Below are 6,195 nucleotides of genomic sequence, written 5' to 3' on the forward strand. Positions count from 1 at the left end.
AATTTCTTGCTTTTATGTGCCTTTTTTTTGGTATCTTATGCAGTAGATCCACGGAGCTCCTCATTCACCCAGCCATCCCTGGTGACGTCACCGGAAGTTTCCCTGTGGGGCCTATTTCTAAGGTAAGTCTTAAATTGTTCTCATTCCTATTTAATGTATCAATGAACTCTTTCAGCAATACCTGAGTCCCATTCCAGAGTAGAAGTACATCATCTATGTACATGTACCATATATCTACGTATTTCGTAAATTTCTCCATGGTTTCTGCAAATTCTATATCGGCTTCCCACCAGCCCAGTTACAGGTTAGCATATGAAGGTGCACATTTAGTGCCCATTGTTGTACCCTGGGTCTGGTGGTATAGTGTTTTATTAAACCAGAAATAGTTCTTGGTCAGGACAAAGGTTAACAGATTCTTTTTGTATTGTTGTCGATTCATATTTGTCCCTGATCGTAGCACCTACAGTCAGGCTGTAGCAAGGGTTCTCCTTCCCTTCCCCGTTCCCCCCCCCCCCTCCTTCCCTAGTGTTTGGTTCAGTATTTGGAGTGTCTATTGCTTCTTCTTCCCTCAGCACGCCTATAGACTATGGCAGGTTTCCTATCTAATAAACCAAATCTTACTAATTGGCAAACTGAAGCCAAGGATTTCTTTACAATACATTCAGGTCACACTGATACACTGGGACAACCTCCTGTGGTTAACATTAAAGACTTCTTTCAAGATCTCGATTTTCATTTCAAGAAACAAACTAGACTATGGTGGGAGGTCTTTAGTTTTGAGACATACATTACTGATGGTCTGATCCCACGAGGACTTAGAAGTCACTTAGCTCCAGCCAATAACATCTCGGATGAACAATTTATGAAGGACTGGGACATCATTCTAGGCAAATGTTCGAATTCACCTATGCAGTTAGTAGTAGATTATCAGACAACACAATTGAAACAACAAAATTCTAAAGTTGATCAACTACTAGTTGAAGTAGAACAGTGGAAGACACTCTGAATTTATTGACCTAGAAAAGAAACTACAGTTTCATGTAGACAAGTACACCAGAGACTTGAAAGAAAGAAAATACAAAAAATATCAGAGAGATAAGAAAGACTTTAATGAAGGACATATCTACAAATACCATCTTAAAAAGACAAGTCAAATAACCACACAACAGGAGATATTGGAAACCTCAACTGAATTTGAGACCTCAGACGTAGAGGAGGAAGCTTCCAAGTACCCTAAACACCATATGCAAACACGGTTTCAAGAATCTAATCCTTTTTTAGAGGGCACTGGGCCTCTAAACCCATACAGGGGCAGAGAAAGACTAGGAGGGGGCAGAGGAGGCCCAAGAAAAAACAGGGGGGAATGGGAATACCGGAGGAGCAGAGGCGGGAGGCGCAGGTAGAGGGGAGAGTTGATAAGCTCTGACCCTAGATCTGATATCAGTCAGATCATCAACCTCTCAGACCATGAACTCAATCCATACCATTTAAGTGTCCTATCAAAGGGGTTAACATTCTCACCATCAGGTCACTTTGATATTTTCGAGTGGGTTAAAGATCTTCATTTGTTTACCCATAAGCTTCTTCTGCACAAAATGTTTAAAAGAAGAGACACTCATATTACAGACGACGTAGGTCTTAAACCACTAGACCAGTTAGGCAGGGAGAATTTGAAAACTTTAATGGAATTAATGGCAGCAGCTGACACACCATTGGACGAAGGTCCGTTTACAACCTTACGACCTAAGTCAAAATTCTTGCCCCCCTCAGATTCTTGCTCTAACATATCGGTTTTGTCTCTTTGGTCACTAAGGACCTAGAGAATCTTAATAAATCCGCTAAAATCATGCACGACAATCTGATTTACTCTGAAAGAGCCGCACTCTAAGAGCTCGAACAGGATAGAACAATCACCATAAAACCCTCAGATAAAGGGGGTAATCTGGTTATCCTTAAGAGCAATGACTATGTTAAAGAAAATGAGAGGTTACTCTCAGATAGGGCCTGCTATTCTAGTCTGAAAAATGACCCTACTGACAGCTACTATTTGGAACTTCGTGAGATCTTGACTAATGGTATAATTGATAAATTCTTTTTCTTTTTCAGTGATTACTTTATCTTGGTCAAACATCCAAAAATCGCCACGCTATACAGTTTACCCAAAATACACAAAGGGAAAACACCTCCACCAGGCTGGCCAATAGTGTCAGGAATTGGCAGTTTAACAGAGAACGCCAGTGACTATATTGACCGGATCCTGAGGCCTTTTGAAACAGCCCTCCCATCACACCTTAGGGACACCAAAGACATTCTCTGTAAAATTGAGAATGTCAATGTAACCACAGATACTATCTTGGTGTCCCTAGATGTGGAGGGGCTGTATACAAGTATTCCTCATGAAGCAGACGTTTCAGCAGTCTCGTATTTCCTTAAGTCTAGAGGTAATCACCTCAACAAACATAATGATTTTGTTCTAAGGCTGTTAACCTTTGTCCTGACCAAGAACTATTTCTGGTTTAATAAAACACTATACCACCAGACCCAGGGTACAGCAATGGGCACTAAATGTGCACCTTCATATGCTAACCTGTACCTGGGCTGGTGGGATGCCGATATAGTATTTGCAGAAACCATGGAGAAATTTACGAAATACGTAGATATGTGGTACAGGTACATAGATGATGTACTTCTACTCTGGAATGGGACTCGGGTATTGCTGAAAGAGTTCATTGATACATTAAATAGGAATGAGAACAATTTAAGACTTACCTTACAAATAGGCCCCACAGAGATCTCTTTCCTTGATCTCAGAATTTCGATCAAGGAAAATGGGGACATATCATCAACTACATTCAGGAAATCGACTGCTACAAACAGCATCCTTAGGGCTAATAGCCATCACCCCATTAATCTAATCAGGAACATCCCAGTGGGTCAGTGCCTTCGGATTAGATGTAACTGTACCACACTCTTAGATTTTGAGGAACAAACAGGGTTTATGAAAGAGAGATTTATGGCCCGTGGTTATAGTATGAACTCTATAAAAAGGGCCTACGAGAGAGCCAAAAGCACCCCTAGGGAAACTCTTCTTAAGGATAAAATACTTATGTTACAGCCCAATACTATCAGATTTATTGGAACCTTTAATTCCCAATGGGAACAGGCCAGAAAGGTATTTCAAACACATTGGCACATTCTAAGAGCAGATTCAGATCTACAAGAAATACTTAAAATTTACCCTGAAATGACACCTGGGAGAGCTAGAACCTACGCGATCATCTGGTCACTAGTCATTTTGAAGGAGATAAAAGCCAAAGTACATGGCTACCTGATAAACCTAAAAGATGTTTTAGCTGCCACAATTGTAAGGCGTGCAGGTCTATCAAAACATCTAAGACATTCCAAAACTGGGACAATACAAGAACCTTTGATATCAGGCGATTTTGTCAATTGCAAATCATCTGGTGTGATATATATGGCCATTTGCAATTGCCAAAAGAAATACGTGGGTAAAACTAGACGACCATTTAGACACCGCGTGTTAGAACATCTAGGCACTATAAGCTATCAAATGGACACACCAGTGGCTAGACATGTCCAGGAATGCCATAATGGGGACAGCAGTGTCCTTACGTTTATTGGTATTGACTAATTTTCACTTGGACTTAGGAAAGGAGACTGGGACGAGATACTTTTGCAAAAGGAATCCAGATGGATTTACACCCTAGGTACGCTCTCACCCCAGGGTCTTAATGAGGGTTTCGTTTTCTACCCATTTATCTGACACCCCTTGAGATTCTGATATCATGTATTATCTGCATTAATTTATCTGCTGCTTTTCTATCTGTTACTATGTGTCATTAAACATGATCATGTTTGACCACTAGATGTCCTCAGAGACTAACATGGGGTTGATTGGTGACCGGCTAACCAATAGGAAACCCTTTTCTTGCCTTTAAATATCAGGTGTTTGCAGGAAGCCCTTCAAGCCTTGACAAAGCCACTGCGAGAGGTATGTTGGCATTTGGACGTACTGACGTCAGTGGTAGTGGTTACAGAGACTCCCTGTCCACTACTCACATCAGCACTGTTTCAACAACCTATATGTTTTTATCGCCATGCTTGAAGTATAGACGTTTATAAGACTAAACACGTCTTTTTTAGTTACTAAGGAGGGGGTTTATGTGTGGCACATGACGCGTCTGGGGTATACAATTTCATATTGGACTGTTGTTATAGTATAGCTTAAGCTGTGACAGGGAGACACCGTGTCAGACATTACTAGTCTGTCACTCTGTCCAGTCACGCACTACTCTGCAAACTTTCAAACACTCAGCTACATAGAGCTTGTTCTCAGCTACAGCAACGAAATGGGTTAACAAGGAGACACTCTGTCAGACGTACTGAGTCTGTCACCCTGTCCAGTGACCTAGTTATACTTTTGATCAAATCTAATTTGCGCATATATGGTGCTTTAATACAACTGTGAGATTTACCAAGTGTGATCTTTTAATGTAACTCCATCCGGCTTAAGACGCTGTCATTAGTGACACTCTTTCAGACAACACTGGTCTGTCCAGACTCGCAGCCTCAGTATATTTACTTACCACATTGGAGTTTTTTGTGTCATTACAGCACGGCCCAATATACTGTATGTGGAACATTACATATGCAGACAGCTGTGGGCGTGAGATGCGTTCACCGGACACTTAGTTGAACGCGAGCTATAACACATACTGTAGAGGGAGAAAGGGGGTGGCCCGGGATTAAAGGGGTTACACCCCATTTGGCCATCCCCTGACCTCACCAGGGAGACAAGGGGTTAACTGGGCTGAGACCCAGAACTGTGATTCAACCCCTGTTATAACCTGTAAATGTGTATTCCCCTGTTTCCCCTGTTTTATTGTAACATCTGGTCTGCAGCACACACACACAGGGATCCATCCGGGAGCACAAGGGTTAATAGTTGTATAGTGATTATAGCCCTTTGTGTAATTTTTCTGCCTTTTCAGGCACCATTTTGCAGGTTCCCATAGGCCGCCATTAGGGCTCAATGCTTTTTAATGGTGAATCTTGCTGTGGAGTCCGGTTCCTGAGAAGACCAGCAGATGGCGTCCGAGAGGGAGAGCGGCGGTTTCCCATTGAAAGTCAATGGGCTCATTGACTTCAATGGAGAAACCCTCGAGAGAGCTTTCCAGGAACAAGTTGGCTGCTGTCCAAACCGCTTAACCGCAAAGCGGATACAATTTCAATAGAAGAGCTTTGATCACTTACAAGTCAAGTTCAACGACAAGTGGCGTGGGAATAAACAATTCTAGGGCCCCTAGGAATAAAATTCTTTCTGCCCCTAGTTCCTAGACCTCCCCCCACTCGACCACAACCGGGTCCCCGTATCCTGGACCCCCGATAAGGGTCGAACCCATAAGAGCGGGCCGCGCCATAGGTTCCAATGGCGGCGGCAGGAACAGCTCAGGAAAACGGCTAAGTGTCAAATGCTGAATTTTGGTATTCCATAGCTCCGGTTCCGGAGGGTCCAGAGAGTCAGGGTTTGGGGTGTCTGTACCCACTGCTCCGGCATCGCTGCAGAACCATCCTTGACCTTCTGGGACCAACCCGACGGAGTATGGACCCCCTTCAAAGTTCGGGATTTTTCCCATAGACTCCAATGGCGGCCAAACCCCATTGATCGGCTACGGCGGAGAACTCCCATTGACTTCAACGGCGGCATCGCCCCGTTGAAAGTCTATGGCGGGGACTCCCATAGCCGCCAACGGCGGCGGTTTGCCATTGAAAGTCTATGGCGACGAAGCCCGTTGTTTTCAATGGGGATTTAGTGAAAAACCGTGATTTAATTTACAGCGGAGATTTGTGTATTAAAATGTAAAACGGTTTTAAGTGTATTTGTGTATCTCCCGTTTCCCAGGTCGTAGCAGGTCGCAAACTGGACCCTAGGGTGTCCCAGATCCAGCATTGAGAACTGGGAAGTTTGGACCTGCTGGACCCAAAGGAACCGGATATTTTAATATGTTCATGTTTTATCCAACATACTGTATTCCGAGATATGGGTAAAACTCAGAGGAAATTCCTTTGCATACCAGGGTAGCATATGGCCCGAAAGGCGACCCAATGTCTAGGGCCTGAGTATGTTTCAAAGGATTTTGTCGCCTTCACTGTTTGCATGAGGGTGGAGACTAC

The sequence above is a fragment of the Ascaphus truei genome, unplaced genomic scaffold (genome assembly GCF_040206685.1).
Source record: "Ascaphus truei isolate aAscTru1 unplaced genomic scaffold, aAscTru1.hap1 HAP1_SCAFFOLD_1201, whole genome shotgun sequence".
Lineage (NCBI taxonomy): Eukaryota > Metazoa > Chordata > Amphibia > Anura > Ascaphidae > Ascaphus > Ascaphus truei.